Consider the following 25162-nt stretch of genomic DNA (forward strand, 5'->3'; position numbering starts at 1 on the left):
CTTTAGTAAGAGCAATCGCAATGGTTGGGCTATAGCCTGTTACTGGAGTTTCGGGCTGAGGCAAATTATTGTTATTCCCAGGTTATAAACCCTAAAAAAAAATCCCATAATGGAAATGCTAACAGCTCATTAACTATAATGAGTGCCATTGCAAAGGACGCGTTCCGGCACAGGGTTGGCAACTGTGTTACCTGGTCTTTTAGCAACCAGAAGAGCTCATATGCCAGGCAAGTAAGGTACTTCATGTTGGGACCAACCACCCTGCAGTTGTGTGGAACTCCTCCCGGTGCCCAGTCGGGCCTAGCAACACCTATTTCCACGGCCTGATTTGTACCTTGAGAGAAGGCAACACATCTGGGGGACAGTTGACAAAGAGGGGAAGCCAGCTACCAGCACGAGCAGACGTGAGATCATTAGCCTCAGACATCGGACTGCAGGCAGCGCCTGTTATCACAAACAAGCTGTTTGCTCGCGGTTTGAATCTATTTCTGGAAACTGTTTACCTAAATGAAATTACTTACCCACTGGGGCATGGTTCAAAGCTCAAAAGATAAGTGCAGTCGGCTGCTAAAACGATGCAAGCCTGGGAAAGCAAGGGGGAAAGAACAAAGTTAGATTAATCCTAGGAAAAAAGACTCAATGCCGTAAAAATTACATGGCATTCTTTTAGACCATCAATTAATTTGAATTCCAAAAGTTCAAAGCCACTATTTAAGGGAACTAATTAATAGCTAATATTCTCCCCAGAGTGATCTCCTAGAAGGTTTACGAGAACCAGTGCACGGAGGGGCTGACTGTTCCGTCCCCCAGTGGTCAATACAGGTAACACCAGACTGAGTCCTTGGAGCACAGGACTGGGATTTCCCGTGCCTGGAATAGTAATGACAGTAGGTTTTTCTCAGACTCCTCCTGAACTTCAGTTACTCTGGGGATTTGGCTTACTGAAGCCACCTTTGAATTATGCTCCGTGGAAAAGTTGGCCCTAAGGTCTAAGACTAGAACCTAATCTTGTAGGTTCTATTAAAATTGTTCTTTTCGTCAGCTACTCTAGGGGAAAGTTCTTATTTGCATTTTTAACCTTAGGTGCAGAGTGTTGAATTCATCTTATGCCTCAGTTTATGGCACGTCATTTTCCCTGGTCCACACCTGTTCCTTCTCTTTAATTTTTGTAAATTCTCTTTTGATCTCCCTACTCACCTCTATCCTCTTGTCCTCCAACCCACAGGCAGATAGCCTAAGGCGCTTAATGTTTATTTTGTTTGCTTGGATGTTGGGATATTGCTGTTTTGTGTCCATATATTTTCCGTTTTGCTCATCACCCTCTTACCCAGATTTTCTTTTATTCACGTTATAGTCTAGGCTTTGTCCATTTGCATTTTCATTGTTTACACATTTGAAGTGATCTCAGAGATAGATTCTTTGTGTTCTAATTTTTTATTTAACATTTCTATCATGGGACCTTTTTTTTCTAGGCTTTGATAGTCTTTTTTTTTTTTTTTCTTATCTCCCTGCACCCCCAGCAGGTGATCACTGCTAACAGCATGGGCATGGTCTATCCCCCACACATTTCTCCAGGGTCATTCAAACCCTTAAACTCCTGAACACACATATATCTGTTTGTGTGTGTGTGTGTGTGTGTGTGTGTGTGAGAGAGAGAAAGAGAGAGAGAGAGATCTACTTTAATGAAAACGGATTCAAAATTCATCTCTCTGAGGTTTGCTTTAAACAATTTTTTTTAATGTTTATTTTTTGAGAGAGAGACAGAGCACAAGTGGGGCAAGGGCAGAGAGAGGGGGAGACCCAGAATCTGAGGCAGGCTCCAGGCTCAGAGCTGTCAGCACAGAGCCCAATGCAGGGCTCGAACTCATAAACTGCGAGATCGTGACCTGAGCTGAAGTTGGCTGCTTAACCGACTGAGCCACCCAGGTGCCCCCTTTCTCACTTTTTAGACTCATAGTGAATGGAGGACAGTGGGAGCAGGCACGTAAAGTATCATAACATTTTCCATCTGCAGTTTGATCCAAGGATTCTAAGAACATTGAAAATTGACATTTTCCCAACAAAAATTAATGGTTTTAAAAATAATCTTCCAAGAAACCCTGAAAGTCTAACACATGTACAGAGCTTTTATGAGAAGGTACTAGTGGTATTAGGAATGATATGGTTAGGGCTGAACTCAGACTTTTCCTGGATCAGGCAAGAGGCAGGCCTAACTAACCAAAGAGAAGGTATCAGGGAGTGGTGTGAAACTGGGTCACACTGTCAGGATATTGCAGGGCATGGAGGAATGTAAAGTGAATGCTCCAGAATGAGCAGATTTCTGCCCTGAATCCTGAGACTGACATGGGGTTTCTTGTCTGACACTGAACTTTCTCTTCCTAAATACATGGGACCAAACTGGAAACATACTGCGGTCAGTGTGTAAAAAATCTAGAAATTGTCATAATCCAGTCGGTCAACTCTACTGGCACGCACCCCGGGCAATGGAGCACAGAACGAGAGGATGAAATGATTACAGAAAGGGAAGCAAAGAATGTTGACTGCTTGCATAACTCTCTATCACGGGATCCGAAATCAAAACAGAGGCTCTGAGACCACTTAACTTGTTTAGAGTGGACTGAGACCCACCACCTCATCAGCTCAGGTTGCTGGGTCATCATCTTTAGCAAGATGCATGCGTAAGCTGCATTGAGCAGCAGGTGAAATGACTGGCTCCCTTCCACACCACTATGGGGGCTCCAAACCAGCTTCAGTTCCTGGGGAGGAGTCCTAAAGGAGAGAGGGGACAAGAAATTCAAATCATTTGGGGCACCTGGGTGGCTCAGTCAGTTAAGCGTTTGACTTTGGCTCAGGTCATGATCTCATGGTTTGTAAGTTGGAGCCCTCCATCAGGCTTGCTGCTGTCACCACATAGCCCACTTTATGCTGCCCTCTCTCTGGCCCTCCCCAGCTTGTTCTCTCTCAAAATAAATAAACAAAAAAAGAAAAAGAAAAAGAAATTCAAATCATTTGATACATGTTGGAGAACTGTCTTAAAGAGCTCGCAGGTCCCCATAGAAAAACACAAGTAGGACAAACTGCACAATGTGTGGAGATGTCTCCAAGCTGTACAACAAAACTAAATACGGGATTGATTGGGCCTGGGGAAGTCGAGGCAGGCCTCACAGAAGAGACGGCGTTCAATCTGGGCCTCAAAGGATGAGTGGAAACCCATAGACGTCATCCTAATAGCCAACATCTATTATGAGCTTACTAGGTGGCCAGTGCTGTTCTAACAGCTTAGTGTGTATTGTCCCATTTACTGTTCACAATACTCTTACAGTTATAGGTGTTATTATATTATAGGTGTTATGGATGAAAAAAATGAAGCTCAAAGAGGCTAATCAACTCACTCAGTCACAAGTGTGTAGTAGAACAGGAAAGTGAATCCAGTCCTTTTTAGTCCAAAAATCCTGGGTTCCCTCTATTTCCCTATGTCCAACACTCCTTCAGATTTCCTACAAAATAAAGGGTGAGGGGAGAAGACTCAGAGAAAATGACTTTGAAATGCTGCCTGGACTTTCTATAAAGGCCACTAGGGGGCAGTAGAGAAGGGGAAGAAGAAAGGGCACCTGGACGGGATGTAGGGAGAGAAGGGAGCGGAAAGCCTGAAACAAGAGACTGGAGACAAGCATAGAGAGTATGTGAGCCAAGCTCTGAAGTGTGATCTTTCTTCTTTAAGAGTCTTCATAAGGTGGTTTTTCTCAATTGAGGTGAAATTCATGAAGTGAACAGTTCAGTGGCAGTTAGTACCTTCACAATGTTGTGTGACCATTACCTCTATCTAGTTCCAAGTCGTTTCTATCATCCCCAAATAATAATAATAATAAGCCCTACCTATTGAGCAGTCACTCTCTTTTCCTCCCTACCCCCAGCCCTTGGCAACCATCAATCCACATTGTGTTTCTATGGATTTCCGAAGTCTGGACATTTCATGTCACAGACTCATACAATATACGGCCTGGCTCCTGGTGTCTGGCTCCTTTCACTTAGTATGTTTTCAAGGTTCATGTTGTAGCTCATATTAACACTTCGATCCTCTTTAAGGCTGAATAATATTCCATTGTATGGATATACCACAATTTATTTATCCATTCACCTGTTAGTGGACATCAGGATGTTTCTACATTGACTATTAGGAACAGAGTGTCTATGAACCCTTGTGTATGCCATAGCAGTTTGTAAGCTGATGTGTGTTTGAGAAAAACAGGAAAGGATTAGAAGAGTGAATGAGATCAAATTGGATACCAATATCTAGTACCAGCAATATAGACTTTGTGATAATTCCTTTTTTTCCCCAATGTTTATTTACTTTGGAGAGAGAAAGAGACAGAGTGCGAGCAGGGGAGGGGCGGAAAGAGAGGAGGCAGGCTCCAGGCTCTGAGCTGTCAGCACAGAGCCTGATGTGGGGCTCGAACTCATGGACCGAGAGATCAGGACCCGAGCTGAAGTCAGATGCTTAACCGACTGAGCCCCCAGGCACCCCTTGTACAATAAGACTTGTAATAAGACTTGAGCAAGGGGAAGGATTTGAGAAACAGTTTAGAAGTAGAATTGGCAGGTGCACCTGGGTGGCTCAGTTGGTTGAGTGTCAAACTCTTGATTGCAGCTCAGGTCATGATCTCACGGTTCGTGAGGTCAAGGCCCACATCGGGCTCCTCACTGACAGCACAGAGCCTGTTTGGGATTCTGTCTCTCAATCTCTCTCTCTCTCTCTCTCTCTCTCTCTCTGCCCCTCCTGCCCCAAAATAAATAAACTAAAAAAAAGAAAAGAAAAAAAGTAGAATTGGCAGATGCAAAGTACTGCATAGGGAATAAACCCAATAATACTGTAGTAACTTTGTGTGGGAAAAAATGGTCACTGGATTTATCATGGTGATCACTGTGCAATTTAGGTAGGTGTTAAATCACTACATTGTACACCTTAAACCAAGAGAATAGCGTATGCCAGCTAGACGTCAGTTGAAGTAGAATCGGCAGGATGTGCTTGGCAAAGTGGGCTGGTGGTGAGCAGACAGCAGGGAGGAAAGAGGGAGGCATCCAAGAGGACTCTAAGGTTTCTACCTTTGCCTGTGATGTGATGAGGAAGCCACAGAGTGAGGAAGAACAAAGCTGAAGTTTAGAAAGTGACTTTAGGAGGGCGTCTGGCTGGTCCAGTGGGTCGAGCATCCCGTTCTTGATCTCAGAGTCATGAGTTCGAGCCCCATGTCAGGTGCAGAGATTACAAGAAAGAAAGAAAGAAAGAAAGAAAGAAAGAAAGAAAGAAAGAAAGAAAGAAAAAGAAAGAAAAGAAAATGAAAAAGAAAGGAAAATGAATTTAGGATTGAACTTGAAGTACTTCTGGCCATTCAGCTAGATATCCTGTAGGCACTCAGAAACCCACCCAGGAGAGTGTCCTGGGCTGAGACCGCCCAGGAGAAAAAGGTGTGCAGAGTAAGAGCGGGGGCTGAAATGCTGAGGAAGCCATCTGAGGGGAGAGCAGCTTCTGGACCATCACAAGCACTGTCTGCTCCTCCTACAATGCTGTTCCTGTTCTCTCAGCCTGGATCTCTGAAAATCCAGCTCACAGGACACCTCTTCCTGGACAGTTTGCTAACCCTCAACCTGAGTTACGTTCTCCATAGGTCCCTCAGCACAGTTGTGGCCACAACACACTGCAATTCTGTAACGACGTGTGATCCTATTGAGTATGAGGTCAGGGATGTGTCCATTACCTCTGTGCCGCACGTACGAGGCACAGTATAACTATCGGCCAAGCGAATGAATGAAAGAATGAAAAGTCCGTGAAGAAGACAGAGAAGGAGGTGTCAGAAGAAGGAAGAGAATCAGCAGTTTGGGGGAATTCCAAAGGAGAAAATTCCAAGGAAGAGGAATGAGCCATATAAAATGCTGCAACAAAAGTGGAACAGGAAGGGGCACTCGAGCGGGAATTAGGTGGTCCGTGGACGTTAACAAGGCGGGCGTGGGTTCCTGGGGATGGAAGACTGCCGCGGGCTCAGCATGGGCATTGGGGACAGCAGATAGTAACTGCTAAGGACAAGTAGGAGACACTGAGGTGACAGGAAATACTCTATGAGGAGGTGGAGGGGAGGAAGTGAAGAATGGCTGGAGGAGGCAAGTCATAATTAAAAGAAAGGAACCTTTCCTAGGGGACAAGGAAGGATTTATTTGCTTGTAGGTTGGGAAAGCCAATGAAGAAACAGATAGAAAGGGAGGCAAGCAGAATGAGAAGAAACACAATGAATGAACAAGGATAAATATAATGGGGGGAGAGGGCATGTTAAGATTTTAGAGAAGGCAGCTGGTAGATCGTGTTATTGTTCAGCAAAACTCCCACAGGTGGACTTTATTTTCCTGCCCCAGTGACTCTGGGGCATGATTTGCTCTGACTGGTGGAATGTGGAGACAATATGTGCCAGCTCCAAACAGAGGCCTTAAGAGGCCTGGTGGACCTGCTCCCCTCTTGCACTTCTGCCCTCAGGGGGCCAGACAGGTGGTGCCTCGTCAGCCCGGGACCTCAAAGAAAACAGTGGCACAGACCCAACCAGACCTGCCGCCTGGAGCCAAGCCCAGCCAAGCCCAGCCAAGCCCAGGACCTTGAAAGAGAAACGAAGGTTGTAACTGTAGGCACTGGGATTGCAGGCTGTTTGTTACGACAGCAAGGCCAACAGACGTACTGCAGAAAGGAGTGATGTGTCTCGGGAGGGTCCAGGGCCACTGCTTTCTCAGCAACAGGAGGGGAAGCAGAGATGGATGAACAGATGAACACGGACACACTTGCGGGTGGAAGGAAGGGAAACTGAGGAACTTCTCACCTGACGCTCTTTTACCGGCTCAGCCCCAGGTGAGGCCATGTGGGGAGGGCAGAGCAGCACTGTGGACTCGAGGAGAGGAGCGCCAGTGAGGAAGGGCTGCGGTGGAGGTGGGAAGGGTGCCAGACTGGGGGCATGAGAACGCCCAGAGTCACAGGGCACTTGACCGAGCCCAGGTGCACAAGCTCACATGAGAACAAGAGGTAGAGGGTCCCTTTCCAGATGGCTTCAAAGATGGAGAAGGAAAATGTGGGAAGATGAAGTTTCCTAAGTTCAAAATTAGAAGGAAAAATGTCAAAGCATCCTTTTTGCCATGTCAGGGACGTATGTCTGAGAGTGAGGTCAATGTCGTGGGCCTCTTAATATTAGGTACCACTGATGACAACGAAGGGGAGGAATTGGCATAAATGGCAACTTACCCTCCCTCCTTGCTTCTCACCGTCTCTACTATTGCTCCCAGCCACCTGCGTGTCACTGCCAGCCCAACAGAAGTACAGCGACAAAGGGACCGTGGTCCAGGTCCCCCGGCTTCAAGTTACTCATGGGAACTCTTGTCTCATCCCTTCTTTACTCTCTCTCTCTCTCTCTGAACTTTGCTGCAAAATTTCAAAACTTACTGCAAGATCCTTTAAGCTGACCCTACAGTTTTTATGTGATTGTAAGTGCTCAGTCTAGAAACTCCAAAAATAGGTCAATGGCAACAATAGTTTAAAAAAGAAGTTAAAGATTTCTTATGACATCATATGATATCTCTAAAAGATACCTCTTTGGTTATCTATCCAGAGCATTTTTTAAAATTATTTGTTGTTGTTATTATTATTGCAGGGTTAGTGTAGCTTGACGACAATAACTATAAAGCAGAGCTTGGCCAGAGACCAGGCAGTGTGATAATTGGGAGCATAAACTCTGGGGCCAAGATCCTGGGTCTGAATCCAGGATCTGCCAAACTGTGTAACTTTGGGCAAGTTGCTTGATCATACTGTGATCAATAATGATCCCTCAATACATCTTATCTCTGCCACTTACCAGCTGTGACCCTGGGCAAATTAAATTTCTCTATGCCTCAGTTTTCTCCTCTGTATAATGTGGATGATAACAGTACCCACTTCATAGGGTTGTTACAATATATAAATGAGTTAATACACATAAAATGCTCAAAACAGTGCCTGGTTCAGAGCAAGTGCTAGAAAAGTGATAGCTATAACTTTCCTTCTTTTTATCTATGGATAAGCTAGCTATATGCTTATCAAAAGATATCTGTTCATTATTTCCCCAGTGATCCTCAACCATTTCAAACCTAATCTCTTAAGATAACAAACATTTTTAGGCCTCCGTACCGTTATAAATGTAACTCACAGAAAAAATGACCAACCTAGGCACATCATTTCAGAAAAAAATATAATGTTCCAATTGTATCATGAAGGGTTTATAACAAAATAAAATATATTTTAACATTAAAATGCTGAGCAGCACACCTACATTAGAAGACGTAATTAGTCAGATGCTTGCCCCTATTTAAACTGAGTATGTTTGGATTTAAGAGAATATAAGAAGGAGCACCTGGCTGACTTAGTCGGTAAAGCATGCAACTCTTGATCTCAGGGTTGTGAGTTCAAGCCCCACATGGGGCTATTTAAAAGAGTCTATTTAAAAGAGAGAAAGAGAGAATATAAGAAGCCAATCCATATGAGAAGCACACGATGGTAAAGAAGCAGAGACAGGTGCCCCTAGAATAAAATCTAGCATTTGAACAAATGATAACAGACGCAATTTATTTATATAGGCTAAGAGACAGAAGTGATCCTAACTGGAAGAGAAAAAGCATGCCCAGACAAATTACAGACCATCGAAGTAGAAAAAAAGAGTTAGAAATGATATTCTCACAAATAAGTAGAACCTAGTTTATAGGTATAGCATCCACATAACCATTTCTGTTAGGACAAGGAATGGCAAGGAATTGGCCAAGTATCATAATAAGCACGTCTCCTTTTGTGAAATCCCACCACATATCAAAACTTACATTCAGTGGCTATAACTTAGAAATCCTCAGAGTAGAGAGTAAATGGAAAAAGGAAAATTAACGTGAGAGCCTACAGACGGGCAGTGTGAGAGACTCACAGGCACAGTATCAGGGAAAGACTGAAAAAAAAAAAGAGGCAATCTCGATATTGATGAATAATTTCATTATAAAATTTTTACAACAGGGGCGCCCGGCTGGCTCAGTCGGTTACGTGTCAGACCTCAGCTCAGGTCATGATCTCACAGTTCGTGGGTTCGAGCCCCATGTCGGGCTCTGTGCAGACAACTTTGGATTCTGTGCCTCCCTCTCCCTCTGCCCTCCCCCTACTCGTGCTCTGTCTCTCTGTGTCTCTCAAAAGTAAAGAAACATTAAAAAAAAATTTAATAAAAAAACATTTTTCACAGTATAGATTTCTTGCCATTTGACAAACCCCCTCCCACCTGGAATTTTATAGCATAGCAATAAAGTGAAATATTTTTAAAACAAGTTATTTAAAAACTCCAATGAAATCCCTGAAATGCATGTGTCTCCACTCGGTGCTAGGTGCTAGGTGCTAGGAATTGAAACATGGGTAAAGTATAGTACCTCCCTTCAAGGAGCTCAGAGCCTACTGAAAGTAAAAGATAAATAAATGAAAAGTGATCACAAAATAGTGATTTGAGGCAAGTTAAATTCTATTTCATGGGTAGTCATGGCTGGTAAGGCAACTCGACTCCATGGAGTCCTCATGACCCAGGCTTCTTCAAAATCCCCACTCTGTATGCCTGTGGTGTGGCCTATATCCTCATGCTCCACAATGACAGCAAGGGCTGTTTCAAGTAAAGAATGAAGGAAGAGACCAAGAAAGGGAGGAGAGTGTCTTTTGTAACAGATTTCTGCTTACATTCCATTGCAAAAGAGTAATCATATAGCCACAACTCATGGGAGCTTAGGGAGGGAAGGGGCATATCTTTTTTATATACTTTTATACAAAAGTAAAATTCCATAGCAAATCTTTTATCCATAAGACAAACACAGCTTTAAGCTTTTTCAAGTTCCTGATTTTCTAGCTAAGAAAATTTGAAGCAGAGAATGGTTAGTCAGGTATCGATTGAATAGTCAACTTAAAATGAGAAATACTAGTATTTTTATACCATGTCATTTCTCAATCCCTTATTTTACATTAAATACATTATTTAATGTAACATTATTTTAACAAAGTAAATATATGATCATATATACCACATACACTTAAAACTATAAATTTCTAATGTAATCATGGAATTGGAAACATATTACTTTACCAAGAGAGAAGGAAACCAGAGATATATTGCAAGTCTACTTCCTACATGGATAAATCCAATGAACTCATTCATCTAAACAACACACATTGTTTGTCTCCAAATTTAAAGAAACAGCATTGTGGGAAATAGAAAGATGAGTAAGAAAAAATTATTGTCCTCATTGAGCATTAAAAAAGAGAAATAATATAGATAACTTTAAGAGTATATTATACAGGCCAAATACTACCTGAAATCAATGGGGAGAAATTACAGTGGGTTGAAGGCATAAGATGTTTTGGAAAGAAAGTAGTGCTTGCACTGGGCCATTTGGGAAGGAAGGTACGGAGAGGAAACACTTTGCACTGTTTGAACATAAACCACAGGATGTAGAGACCTTCAACAAGTGCCTTTTGGTGGGAGTGTGGCACACATCATATGGAGTAGCTGAGGAAAAGTTTAGGAAGGTAAGTTAAGACCAAAGGAAAAAGGTACCTGAATATCAGGTTAAGAAAAGTGGGTTTTGGGGCGCCTGGGTGGCTCAGTCGGTTAAGCGTCCGACTTCGGCTCAGGTCACGATCTCACAGTTCGTGAGTTCGAGCCCCGCGTCGGGCTCTGTGCTGACAGCTCAGAGCCTGGAGCCTGTTTCAGATTCTGTGTCTCCCTCTCTCTGACCTTCCCCCGTTCATGTTCTGTCTCTCTCTGTCTCAAAAATAAATAAACGTTAAAAAAAAAAATTAAAAAAAAAAAAGAAATGTGGGTTTTAATTAACGGCAAAGTGTATACGTGAAACCATGCTGGATGTCTGCTTTAAAACAACTTTATAAACCACTAATGTCGAGAAGGCGCTTTCAGTGAGGCCAAACAGAAGGGGAGAGGGAGATAGAAGCTTCCAGTTATGGAATGACTAAGTCAGGGGAATAAAAGCAGAGCATAAGGAATGTCAATGATATTATAATAGCAATGCATCAGGACAGGTGGTAGCAAAACTTGTGGTGAACATATGTATAAACTTGTCAAATCTCTGAGTTGTACACCTGAAACTAATGTAATATTGTGTGTCAACTATACTAAAAAAAAAAAAAAAAAAAAAAAAGTGATTTCAAGCATTGAGTAGACATTTGGATTACCACCTAATTGTTTAGAAAAAGAATTGCAATTAGTCCAAGCTTTTGCATAATTTCACCTTATTATTCTAAGCTTTCTCATTTAAGGTCTATAGTAGCAGCCATGTGTGTTTACCAGGAAAAATGATAGGTTTGCACACCTTTAACACTCCCTGCCCAGGTCTCACTGTGGATAGTGAGCCTTGGTTGTAAAATAGTTCAGCAACTTGACTGTGTCTAAAAATGCAAAGTACATTGGGCAGGAGGAGAGTGGCAGCTAAAACGCAGCCAGAGCTCTCTGTGAGCTCTTGTGTCTCGTGATGGGAGCCGGGCTAGTCAAGAGGAAAGGGCTTCTATTCCTAATTAGCACAAAGTCTGAGCCTGTCCACCAACCTAGGCATGAGGAGCTATGTGTACCTAGAACCTCTTTGTCTACATCACTCAGAGGCACCATATTTGTAGCAGACTTCCAGCTTGCTTGCCCTTTTCTTGGCTTTAAAATTTTTTAAAAATATTTGTACTTATTTTTGAGACAGAGAGAGACAGAGCATGATCGGGGGAGGGGCAGAGAGAGAGGGAGACACAGAATCGGAAGCAGGCTCCAGGCTCTGGGCTGTCAGCACAGAGCCAAACGTGGGGCTTGAACTCACGAACCATGAGATCATAAGCTGAGCCAAAGTCAGACACTTAGCCGACTGAGCCTCCCAGGCGCCCCACTCTTTTCTTGGCTTTAAACGAGGAATCTTAGTACCATTTTCATGAAGTTTCTTATACATGCCTCCCTGAGCTAGCAAATGCTTTATTTATCTACCAGAGTTGTTCAAAAACTGTTTTGTGATTGACAGACCAGAGGCTAGAAGAGGACCATTTTGATAATGGCTCCAAGAAACCCCCAACAGAAATAGAATACACCCCGGCAGCCTAACTTCATTCATCCTGGGACCATTTTCCCTCACCTGCACACCACACCAAGCCATAATTCACTGTCTACTGAAAACATCATTCCCTTTTATACATTCATTAAAAATAATGTATTCATTATTATAAATGCTTTTAATTTTTATTACTCAGTTAATAATAAACATGAATCACCAACAATAAGATAAGTATTCTCAAGAAACAGCCAAGATAAAGATTCAATATTCAAGTACTTATTTATTTTTTAATTATCCAATAAAAATCTAAGATGTTTATTATTAATGCTCACAATCAGAAAGTTTGATAATGTACCATAGGCCAATAGGTCCCACACTTCTAGATCCTAAAAGTAGGTGCCAAAGCAGATCACGGGAAGGCTTATTCCCTAGGCACTGTGCCTGTCACAGCACACAAGAATTCCTAGTGCGATAATATTATGTCTTAAAGCTACAGATAAAAAGAGTGAGGCGCAATGCAATGTTGTAATCCTTCCCAGTGAATCTAGGAACGGACCTGATTGACCTTTGTTTTGTTTCATGAGATAAACATTATCATCTGATAAAATCACTCTTTGCATACTAAATAAATTAATCCTGGTTGTTCCCCTTAAGAATATATACTGGTGGGGGTGTCTGGTGGCTCAGTTGGTTAAGCATCCGGCTCTCGATTTTGGATCCCGTCATGGTCTTACAGTCATGAGCTCGAGCCCCAAGTCGGACTCCTCTCTGACAGCACAGAGCCTGCTTGGGATTCTCTCTCTCTCCGTCTCTCAGTCTCTCTCTCTCTCTGCCCCCACTCATGCTCGCTCTCTCTCAAAATAAATAAATAAACATTAAAAATAAAGAACATACACCGGTGTGCACGTAAACAAAGACAGGATTTGCTAAAGTATTATTGATAGCCAGGGGCAAAAGAGCCATATCAGAGGAGACATCCCATGCTTTCACCACCATCAGAAACTCATACTGTTTTACTTTTTAACATTCCTGGTTTCTCTCCTCCTGTAGCCAGGGAGCTTCAACTGTGCACTTGAATTAGCTAAGTCAGACTCCAGTCACTGTATTTCCAGCCAAGTGAGACAAATGAGCCCTGTTCACTCAGCTAGACCATTCCCCCCAAGTACAGCACCCCTTACTCCATCCTCTTCCATGGATCGCTTTGCCCCCTGAGCAGGGTAAGACCAGGGAACATGCAGCTGCAATTCCAAAGTTCCATTCCCCAAAAGTAAATGACAATGTAAGGGACTTATCTAATGATCCTCCCAAAATAGGAGCCGCAGATCAGAAGAATCTACTTTTGCAGATGCCTACCATAGTTAGAAATTAACCTCCCAGGTCAGCTGTGAGGCCAATCCCATAGCAAAGGAAAGCACTTGGAAATTGTTCAAATGTCACATGCATTTAGAAAGTAAATATGTAAGATCATCTTCAAAAAAGCAGTATTAGAAATTTATTATCTAATCATTAAATTAAAATTGTTTGGTCAGAGGTACAGTATAATGCTTCTAAACCATCATCAGTTTCGTGTGCATGATAGAGAAGAGAACACGTTAGCCATCAATGTTTTAATTTTCCCATAGGCAAGTCTAGGACAGGACCTCCAGAATTTTCTTCCTTTCTTTTCTTTTTTTTTTTTTTTAATGTTTACTTATTTTTGAGAGATAGAGAGAAAGAGAGAGAGAGAGAGAGAGAGTGCAAATGGGGGAGGGGCAGAGAGAGAGGGAGACACAGAATCCGAAGCAGGCTCCAGGCTCTGAGCTGTCAGCACAGAGCCCCATACACAGGGTTCAGCTCAAACCCATGAACCATGAGATCATGACCTGAGCCCAACTTGGACGCTTAACTGACTGAGCCATCCAGGCACCCCTGGGACCTCCAGAATTTCTAAACCCCCTAGTCAGGTTACTAGCAACTGTTACCTATAGGCCTGTTACTGTTCAGCTAAAAAGGTCCTCCAAGCTGGATAAACTGAAAAACAACTAAATCTTCTCAATATTTACCTGCAATGACTCCTTATACCTCATGTATATTATATTGAATGTGGTTGCTTTGCTAAGAGGCAGTGAAAGGACATTCCAGAACAACTGAGCCATAAAGGCACCAACATGACAAATATTTGGTATCACCACGTGGTCTGTCATGTACAAATTACAGTTATTCAGTCTTCTAGGGACAGATAGTAAAACTGATAGACAAGAAAGCTAAATACAGCAAGAAATGTAAATATACTGCCTTAAAGGGAGATCAAGAGAGATCAAGTTGGGAAATGGTGCATCTACACATGAAACCCGTGTAATATCGGCAATTAATAAAACACCATTTAATAAAATTAATGAAAACCATTTTTTTAAGTTTATTTATTTATTTTGAGAGAGAGAGAGTGTGTGTGTGGAAGAGAATCTCAAGCAGGCTCTGTGCCGTCAGCACAGAGCCCCATGTGGGGCTTGATCCCATGAACAGTGAGATCATAACCTGAACCAAAACCCAGAGTCGGAGGCTTAACCGGCCGAGCCACCCCGATGCCCCAACAAAAACAATTTAATATCAACAATTAAAACCTAGATATCCTACTTCACAATCTTTATTTTTTTTTTAATTATTATTTTTTTTTAACGTGTATTTATTTTTGAGACAGAGAGAGACAGAGCATGAACGGGGGAGGGGCAGAGAGAGAGGGAGACACAGAATCAGAAGCAGGCTCCAGGCTCCGAGCCATCAGCCCAGAGCCCGACGCGGGGCTCGAACTCACGGACCGTGAGATCGTGACCTGAGCTGAAGTCGGACGCTTAACCGACTGAACCACCCAGGTGCCCCCCTACTTCACAATCTTTAAAATGAGCAACTCAACTGCTGATATATAGTAGTCAATGGCTTTTCTAGTTTGGACTTCGCCAAATTGAAAATAAAAAATCTGAAGAATAAAACTGTCCCCATAAAGTCTTTTCCATGCTGGAACTGCAACCCCACCATTCAACTGACTGCTCAGTGCCCCGGCCCCCTGAGCTCCATGACACCACCAAGCACTGTAGGTTTTACCTCCTGCATGCCATATTTCACCTAAGAAAAGAGGCCATTGATTACTGGATGCACCATTGTCCTGTGCACCTCCAAGAAAAAGAAACAAAAACTATTGCTAAATCTAAGCCTTATCACAATTTCAGAGAGGAAAATATGACACGTATACATTTCAGAATCGGTGTAACATGGGATATGATGAATCTCAGTTCCTTCTGATCCCGATTTCACCACCCTAGTCCAGACCCTCCTCTACCTCACCTGGACACATCTACCTTGTCCCCTTTACTCTTGAATCCTCCAATGCATTCTCCACTGCCAAAGCGACAATTTTTAGAATACAAATCTGATCATACAATACAAATCTGATTATTCTCAGCTCCAAAGTCTTTAATGACTTCCTCGTGTCCTTGACATAAGGATCCAACTCCTTAGGGGAGCCCAAGCCTTAGAATGATCTAACTCCTGTCATCTCTCCAGCCTCTTCTTCAGCAGGTTCTCAGTCAGCTGCTCACCTCCAACTGTTATCTGACCCCTCTCAGTTCCTCAAACACCAGGCTCTCACCCACCTCTCAACCTCCATACACTCTACTCCCTCTGTGAGCCCATTCTCTTTCTTTTCACCTGGCTAACACAGCCTTCACAAGGCTTATTTGCTTGTCCATCTTGTGTGTAAAAGTTCTCCTCGACCACCCTCCCCTAAGAACAGATCCCCGACTATATGCTTCTGTACCCTGCATTAGCCCTGCATAGCAAGCACTCTGTGTACCTGGAATGACTTACTAATTATTCGCTTTCCCATTTTAAGTTCTATGACAACAGGGATTCATTTTAATCAGAACTGATTCCCAGGGTCTAGCACAGTATTTGGCACATGAAGGGTGCTCCATGTTTGTTGACTGACAAAAAAAAAATCTTGGATAATGGCTAATGTAGTTCTCCCAGGCATCGTTAGACAGAAACTAGGTTTTGCTGTAAAAAATGCTCTAAGATAGAGCTCCTCAAAAAGTGTTATGGGCACATAGTAATTATTCAATAAATGCCAGGTGTGATGTTACTGCTGATTATAATGACAACCACAAAGATGACAGTAATGTAAGAACTAATATGTCCTGGGGCACCTGGACGGCTCAGTCAGTTAAGCGGCTGACTTCGGCTCAGGTCATGACCTCATGGTTTTTGGGTTCGAGCCCCACATCAGGCTCTGCACTGACAGTGCAGAGTCTGCTTGGGATTCTCTCTCTCCCTTTCTATCCCTCCACTACTCACGTGCTCTCCCTCTCTCAAAATAAATAAATAAACTTAAAAAAAAAAAAGAGAGAGAAAGAATATGTCCTATCTATTTAAAAGGATTTGCTTTTAAAATACCCCATGACTGGGGCGCCTGGGTGGCTCAGTCGGTAGGGCATCTGACTTCAGCTCGGGTCACGATCTCGGGGTCCGTGGGTTCGAGCCCCGTGTCGGGCTCTGGGCTGATGGCCCAGAGCCTGGAGCCTGCTTCCGATTCTGTGTCTCCCTCTCTCTCTGCCCCTCCCCCGTTCATGCTCTGTCTCTCTCTCTGTCTCAAAAATAAATAAATGTTAAAAAAATAAAATAAAATAAAATAAAATAAAATACCCCATGACTGAGCTGTGTGTAGTTTTCATCTAGGCAAATGTCGAAGAGTGCCCTCTCTTAACCATCTAGTCATTGGTTCTAGAATCCCAGGACAGGAAACAATCCCAGGACCAGTTTAAAAGGCTGATGAACAACAACTGCCATTGACAACAAATGCTGTCCACAAAGTATGTTCTCTCTTCAGATATAAGGATAAAAATTTATTATCTGCAAATGTAACAGAAGAATAACATTTGTGGTGTCTTTTAAACTCTAAACCTTAAAAAAAATAAATAAATAAGGGGCTCCTGGGTGGCTCAGTCAGGTAAGTATCCTACTCAGCTCAGGTCAGGAGGGAGGGGGGTGGTGTCTGTGCAGAGCCTGGAGCCTGCTTCAGGTTCTGTGTCTCCCTCTCTCTCTGCCCCTCCTCCACTCACGCTCTGTCTCTCTCTGTCTCTCAAAAATTAATAAAAATGCTAAAAAAATTTTAAGAATCATAAAACATAAGCTACTACAAAGAAATGTCTTTTCTCAATTGCCAACCCAAACGATATCTGGTCGTTTGCAACAGAACACATGTTTCTCCAGGTAAACATTCCCCAGGCACACAGTGTAACCATTTCATATCAGACAGTTCCCAGCTGACCATCAGGTTCCTGGCCGGGTACTTGGAATTTGCAGTGAATTTTCCCACAGACATGAAATTCTGAGACATGGTCTTAGTAATTCATACCAATTGCACTGTGGTATGCTATGACACACTGTGGATTAATAGGCTTTATGGACTATGATACAATGTGAAACACTGTGGATTAAATGGGCTTTATGAGTTCACTTTAGAACCTGGACACATTGTCTAGTACAGTTTCTGTGAAGGTTCCAGGCCAAAGGAAGCCCAGAAGCAATGCAAACGCAAGTCCCTCTTCACTTTCTCCCTGCTCCATCCCTTTATCACCACCCCACAGGCCACAGCCCAGGGGCAGCAGCACCCCAGCAGGCTGGGGGTGTTGGGGGGGAGCTTTGGAACTTTAGTCCCCACCCAGAGCCCGGGCAGCCACAGTCTCCTCACCTTTCACCTCTGACACTTGACCAAAACATTAATAAAATCGTTCTTCACCCTGTCAGACCCCGGGAAATCTCACCCTCTCCATGGTCACCCCGCCCACCCCCGGTTCCCTTCACCCAGCACGGGACCTGGCCCCGTCCTTTACAGTTCCTCAACATTACGCTTTCAACCATCTCTGTAAGGATAATATGCTTCTCAAGCCTCCTTTTGCTCTCCCCGCTCCTCCGCGGTTTTGCTCAGGCTGCTGTTCCCTTCTCTTTGTCTCCAATCCAGACTTCCAGGAATTCTAGCCACCCAGGTCCTACCACATTCCTGACACCTCCTAGACCAGCCCACATGGCCAGCTCCTCACCAGCACTCCCCTCATTCTGCCTTGGATTTCTCATACTTATTCCTTGTCTTTCCATCTCTCTTTCGGAGCTCCTTAAGGACAAGCACGGCTTCTTTATGGTGTCTAGATCCCTGCATCCCACCCCACCCCACACACCCCCAGAGTACCCAGCCTACCATAATGGTGAGTGAATGCAATGGGAGTCCGTGGCCCAGTGTCTCCCTCAGTCAAAAAAAGAGGCAAAAGGACACTACAGAACAATATCTGGGACCCAGTAAGAAAAAAATGTGAAATAGTGTCAATGCTTAACTAAAAGCAAATACTGTGGGAAAAGAAATCGAGGTGTGAACAGCAGAATAGTAAGACAGAAATCCAACGGTTCTCTTCGGGAACCATTAGCATATGAATCCGGAAGAACAAGTGCTCCATTTTGGGGGCTGCAGGAAATAATAATACTAGACAATTATTTTGCCCTCACCAGGTGCTAAGTATACACCTCCATGTAAAGTGCTTCCCAAGCACCCCCTGTTCTCTCTCATAACCACCCTATTATCTCCATTTTACCCAAGAGGAAACTGAGGGGGCACTGCAGTTAATTAACTGGCCCAGTGTCCCACAACCAGCAGGGCAGAACCAGGATTTGAACCTTTTCCCGATCCAAACTCAGCGACTAAATTCAACTACCTGTTTACTGCACAGCTTTTACAGCAGGTCGTGGGGCATAAATCACCACCCACTGAGAGAGAAAGAAGCTCATGCTTTATGCATGCCTTAGACTCCCGGAGCCCCCACTCTTGCCTGGCTCTGGGTGAGCTGCTTTAAGTCTTCCAGCAAACCCAGGAGCCAGGTATAAACTGAAAACTGAGCCGGGAGAAATAATCTGGTCAGAGTCGCACAAGCCCAGGGTTTCAAAGGCATCCATGCTTCAGGGCACCGACGGCCACAGGCTCCCCCGAGGCTGTGTCGGGAACAGAGCCAGGCCCCAGCCAGAGAGAGGAGTCCAAACGCCCCTCTGCAGTCAGCAAACAGGGAAAACCACGTCCTCGGCCCACCTACCTCACCAGGGGGTGGAAAGGATTAAACTGAAAATAAAGAACGCGGAGTCTACAACACAATAAACATTCAGCCAATGACAGCTATCAGAGGTAACCCTTCCCTCGGTTGGTCTCTGCCATTTTTCTTATCACTTACAGTGGATCAACCTTGTTCCTCTTTAAAATAGATGGCTTTCTTGGAGGTCCACTGAAGACTGCAAAATGCAGAAGAAAAGAACACAGTGAGATGAGGGGGAAAAGAATTTCCTTTCTATTGATCGCCCTTTTCCCCAAACACTTCCTCGAGAAATTATTTAATACTCAAAATGACACCACGATGCATTATAAATAAAAAAAAAACGTACCAAACAAATAACGAAGTCTCAGCCCTCGGGAGTTTACAAGTAGGCTATGTTAACATTTGCAAAGTGCCCCGAGTGCCTCAGCGGCTAATTAACATCTTGGGTTTGTTTTCTCAAATTCCAGCCCATTGTTTCCCCTGTGAGCGCAATCCGAAGCCTTAGCCCCCAGTGCGCTACCGCCTGCATCTTCCTGCCAATAAAACCGCTGAAACCACTAGAGGTTAAAACAATTAATATTAGATGAAACCTCTGCGCGGCGCAGTTCCGGGGCCCGCGCAGCCACGCGCTCTCCCGGCTGCAGGGTCCCCGCGGCGCCCGCCCCGGAGCGAGACCGGAGCCGCCGCGCCCCGCCGGCCCCGCTGGGAGGGTTGGCTCCCCCTGGGGGGCGAGCTCTTGCAAAAGGAAAACCGAAAACGAGCAGATGCCGATCGGACACGCTGTTGCCCGGAAGAATCGCTGTCATGCTGCAGAAATCCATTAGGTACACTGTCCGGCCGGCACTGCTCGCTTTAGCGCGACTTGTATTTACACATTTAAAGAATTACTATCCAGGGGCGCCTGGGTGGCTCAGTCGGTGAAGCCTCCAACCTCGGCTCAGGGCATGAACTCACGGTTTCGGGAGTTCGAGCCCGCCTTGGGCTCAGAGCCTGGAGCCTGCTTCGGATTCTGTGTCTCCCTCTCTCTCTGTCCCTTCCTCCGCTCGTGCTCTCTCTCTCTCTCAAAAATAAAGGGAACATTAAAGAATCACTATCCTGATGATGGTACCTGTTAGAAAGGTTACGGTCTCTCCAAAGGAAGTTCAAGTCAGGATTTCCCTCTGGTGCTCTAGAAACCCATCACCAACAAAGCCCCCACTCCTTGCTTCAGACCCAAGCTTGCTGAGAAAGAGAAACATGTTTGAGGTGGGTCTGCAAGGTCGTTCCCAGCACCAAGAGTCTAGCCTTCTGCAGGAGGCATATTTTAAGACCAGACGTCCATCATTCATGGGGAGTCGAAATTAGAACTTCAGTTTCCTTTGTATTATTACCCTCATCAATAAGAATTCTTACATTTAGGCACACTTAGGGTTTATGCTTTTTGATCGATGATCTTATTATGGATGCCTATTAAAAAGTCCAAAATCAAAGACCTGCTGGAGGTCTCCCAGACTCATCCAGCTGGACCAGCAGAGCCGGGAGCACGTGAGAGGTGGCTGTCTTTCCTTCCAAAACAGGCTGCAGAATGGAGAGGTAGATCCAGCCTGGCTGGCAGCAAGGGCTAGATGCTGGCAACTGGTTTGGATGATGCATGCCAACAGCACTACGGGGGAATTAACACGTAACCAATTCTTGTGGCACAGTCCCATTCTTGTGTGAAACGGGAGAACGTTCTTTTCAGCATTCTTTTCTAACAGGAGAAGAGCCGTTTCTCACTATGTGAGTACCTCGCGGGGATTCCCATTAAATCAAACTGCTTGACGATGACCTAATTTGTTCGTTCAAGAGGATAAACTCTTCCTATCCATACATTATTGTTGTTATGGTTTCCGTTGTTAAATTATACATAAAAGGCCCAAGCTGTACCAAGCTTACCAAGCCTATTTTAGAAATGAAACATTTTCAGAACATGAATCTTAATGAGATTCTTACACTAAATTGTGCCTGAGAACGGCAGTATTTTAGATGCGTCTTTATATTTTCACCAATTTGTAATCTGCAATGCACTTTTTTAAAATTATTGTAGGGGCCCCTGGGTGGCTCAGTTGGTTAAGCCTCGGACTTCGGCTCAGGTCATGATCTCATGGTTCTGTGAGTTTGAACCCCACTTAGGGCTCCGTGCTGACAGCTCCAAGCCTGGAGCCTGCTTTGGATTCTGTCTCTCTCTCTCTGTCTCTCTCTCTCTCTCTCTGTCCCTCCCCTGCTCGTGCTCTGTCTCTCAAAAGTAAATAAACATTAAAAAAGATTTTGTTTTAATTATTGCAAAATGTATTTTCTTACAACATTATAAGACTACCAAAGACCTGCCTGTTGCCTTTTTGGTCTTAGGTTATTAATTTTTTTTAATCTTCAAAATAAACCCCTTTGCGATCTTCTGCCTCCCCTATGTCTACTTTTCTTTCATAAAACTTGCCCACTTTTCCTCTGATAAAGTCTTTTCAAACACGAACAAATCTACAAACAAGTACTTCCCAAAGTGCAGTTCTTAGAACATGGGTCCTGCAAGACCCTCTCTGGAAAGGAAGTTGTTGACCAGAGCATTTGCGAAGGGCTGCACATTCCCAGCCTCCAAGGTTGACAAATCACATAAAGTCTCATGGTCGAGAAACCTGCTGACCTTGGTTTAGACCAGCATGTCTCAAATTCATTTGCATGTGGAACCCTTTTCCAAACAAGACTTATTAATATGCTGCGGAACTTTCATTTCGAGGATCACACATTGGGAATTAGTGATTAAGACCATCTGATATATGGGCTAATTATAGGTCAGATAAAACTGAGATAAGTCAAGCTGCGGCATAAGAAATTTTTTTTTTTAAGAGGAATCTGGCCTTAATTGCTATTTGTGAATTTCATAAATCCACAGCGTTAAAAAAACAAAAAGCAATAACGCCTTAAATACATAGGTAATTAGAGGCTGTGTGAGAACCCTGAAACTACACAGAATAAGAAGGTTCCAGAAATATCCCTTTTATCCCATGGGAACTATAATCCAACGTGTGGTAGAGTCCATATTTGTTGAGTCAGCCTCTCCATCAGTCCCAACACACTGGGAGTATTTAAAAATAGTCCCCTAGTTATAGATTCCTACAGTGTTCTTAGGAATGAATCCAGAAGAAAGGGTCATCCAGCCCAAACCTGTTCTACTGCTTGAGCCCCACCTTTACCCCCAAAAGGTAACCACGTGCCCCCATAGGCTCTATGCTACCAGAAGGTCTGCATGGTCGACAAGACTTTTGTGCACTTTCTTTCCCTTGTGGCAGAGCCATCAGACAAAAACACAAGCGCAAACATCACCCTGGAGAACGAGACAGTCAAACTAGCAGCCTAAAGGCCGCTCAAACTGTGGCCCATCTGGACCAGTTTGTATTCAATGAAAACATTTTATAAAAGGGACTCCAGGTGTGTCAAGCACCTGGGCTAATAGGAAGTGGGGAGCAAACAAATGAAATGAGTTGCATCTAGTCCTTCCCAATCAGATAGTCTTTCAGAAAGTGAAAGAGAATCGTTTACATTAAAGAACTTAACAGAGTGCTCTTATGTACCCCTCCCACCTGTAAACTCTGAATACCCCACATTCACATATTAAGGCACAAGAGGTAATGGGAATGTAACTAAGAAAATATGCATCACATTTGTCTCCTAGCCCTCACAACACTGAGCAGAAAGCTAGGCAAAAAAAAAAAAAAAAAAAAGAAAAAAAAAAAAAAGATGCTCCATAAATACTAATCAATTGATTAATTAATTGATCAATTAATCACTCTTGCAAAGTTCTTATTATCCAAGAGAAGCTGGACTTATACTCTGAACACTTTGTTCCTGTTTTGCCCCAGGAGATTATTTTCTATTTCAAAGGAGCCTCACAGTTTAAACTGGCCTATGAAAAATGAACCAAAACAGACTGGCAAGTATTTCTTACATTCTATTCCACCCACAAAATTTGCATTATGTCTGTTGATATTTGTCAAATGCCACCAGGCCCTTTCTATCATCCTCTCTCCCACAGAACAGTCTGAAACTAGGTGTATCTGCTCTCTGCTACCCAATAATTATGAATTTTATGGAGACTTTTCAAGGGAATAGGAATGATAGGCAAAACACATTTCATCTAAGCCCACCAAATGATTGCTTTTTCAGGTCTGATGCTTGACTTGTTTAAGATAAAAGCCCATGCTTAATCTCATCACTAAAAATTATGAGGATCGCATAACATATACCATTAAACCCATGGGTCTATCCTGAGAAATTATTAACACCCAGAATCTGCTACTTAAAATGCTTATATCTGAGTTGACCAGATATGTTTAAAGTAGAAAAACTATCCAGTGTGCATCTGGTTAAGAATTTGTAGCAAAGATCCCTGCTTCTCATACTTACACAGAAAATGAAAGTGATACTTAATTATCAAAATAAAATCTTCTGAATCTACATGTGTCAAATAACTTCCCCTTTTTTTGTTATTTTCAATCCCCCAAGGAGTAGAACTGAAAGAGACCTTTTTGGTGTTGGTTCAAAGAAACTAAAGTATTTTTCTGTTCAGAATAAGTAATTTCTTAAGGTAGTTTATACAGTATATAAACAATGACACAACGTATAACATAAAATACTAATCACAGTTTGGGAGATTAGATTCGATTTAAAGTATGTGCTTTTGATTCAATCAATAATCAAGCTGTGTGCCTTTCTGGCATGGTACTCTCTAACAAAAGTGTACCAAAGGTTGTCTTTCTTTTTTACTATGGTCTTTTTTTTAAACGTTTATTTATTTGAGAGAGAGACAGAGAGACAGAGAGACAGAGAGAGAGAGAGAACAAGAGGAGGAGGGGCATAGAGAGAGGGAGACAGAGGATCCCAAGCAGGCTCTGCACTGAGAGTGGAGAACCTGATGCGGGGCACCAACCACCAGCCACGAGATCATGACTTCAGCTGAAGCTGCAGGGTTAACCAACTGAGCCAACCAGGCACCACCCCCCAAACGTTGTCTTTCAGTGTTATGTGACCTTAGAATCCAGGACTGCTCATTCCATCTTGGTCTACTCCTCCAGGAGTATTTTAAGGTGGTTTGATGGGACACATACCCACACTCTATCCAAACCAAAGCAAGGTTACTGATGGGCTTTCACATTATGTTTTACCTTTGAAAGTTCTTTGGTCAGGAAAATGGGACAGCTACAGGGTGGTGTTTATGCTGCCACCTCTTGGCTTTATGAGGAAATACATCACAAGGAGAGGAAGGAAGGACTGTTGCTTTGTTGCCTTCATGTTGCATTTACATTAGGGTCAGTAAATCCTTCTTAAATGTGGGGAGAAGAACTCACAGACCCTTTGGAGAATATTACACAATCCCTGGACCCTTTCTCTGGAAAGAGTCCATGCACGAAAAACTTCTGTAGACAAATCTGGACAACGTGAGGCCCATCCATGTATCCCTTTCTAGACTACAGATTCAGTAGAGCAACCTCATTTTCTTGAGCCATGACAAAAATTCTGTGAAATGGGAGAAAGTGAGCACACTGAGAGGATGATTCGAATGCAAGATTCAGAGGAAAAATTTTGACATCAAATTATTTTTAGTTCAAAATTGGTAAGTAGTGGGGCACCTGGGTGGCTCAGTCTGTTGACCCTCCGACTTCGGCTCAGGTCATGATCTCAGAGTTCATGAGTTCGAGCCCCGTGTCAGGCTCTGTGCTGACAGCTCAGGGTCTGGAGCCTGCTTCAGATTCTGTGTCTCCCTCTCTCTCTGCTCTTCCCCCGCTCATGCTCTGTCTCTCTCTCTCTCTCCTTCAAAATAAATAAATAAATAAATAAAAACATTAAAAAAAAAGTTAATCAATGGGAAGTACTCTCTGGGAATTCTGGGAGGGGAGGGTGGGAATCCAAAAGAAACCTTATGCTTTTGACTCCTCCAT

At 43.4% G+C, this 25162-nt stretch overlaps 1 long non-coding RNA gene across 1 annotated transcript; it reads right to left on the bottom strand.

The window, feature by feature from the left end:
* Positions 1 to 1897: 1897 nt before the first annotated feature.
* LOC122235939 lies at positions 1898 to 19449 on the bottom strand. The gene is made up of 3 exons (XR_006214082.1): positions 19353 to 19449; positions 3393 to 3497; positions 1898 to 2769 (listed from the first exon to the last, which is right to left on the bottom strand). It is a non-coding gene; the product is annotated as an uncharacterized LOC122235939 (long non-coding RNA).
* Positions 19450 to 25162: the final 5713 nt, after the last annotated feature.

This window comes from Panthera tigris, chromosome F3 (genome assembly GCF_018350195.1).
Source record: "Panthera tigris isolate Pti1 chromosome F3, P.tigris_Pti1_mat1.1, whole genome shotgun sequence".
NCBI lineage: Eukaryota > Metazoa > Chordata > Mammalia > Carnivora > Felidae > Panthera > Panthera tigris.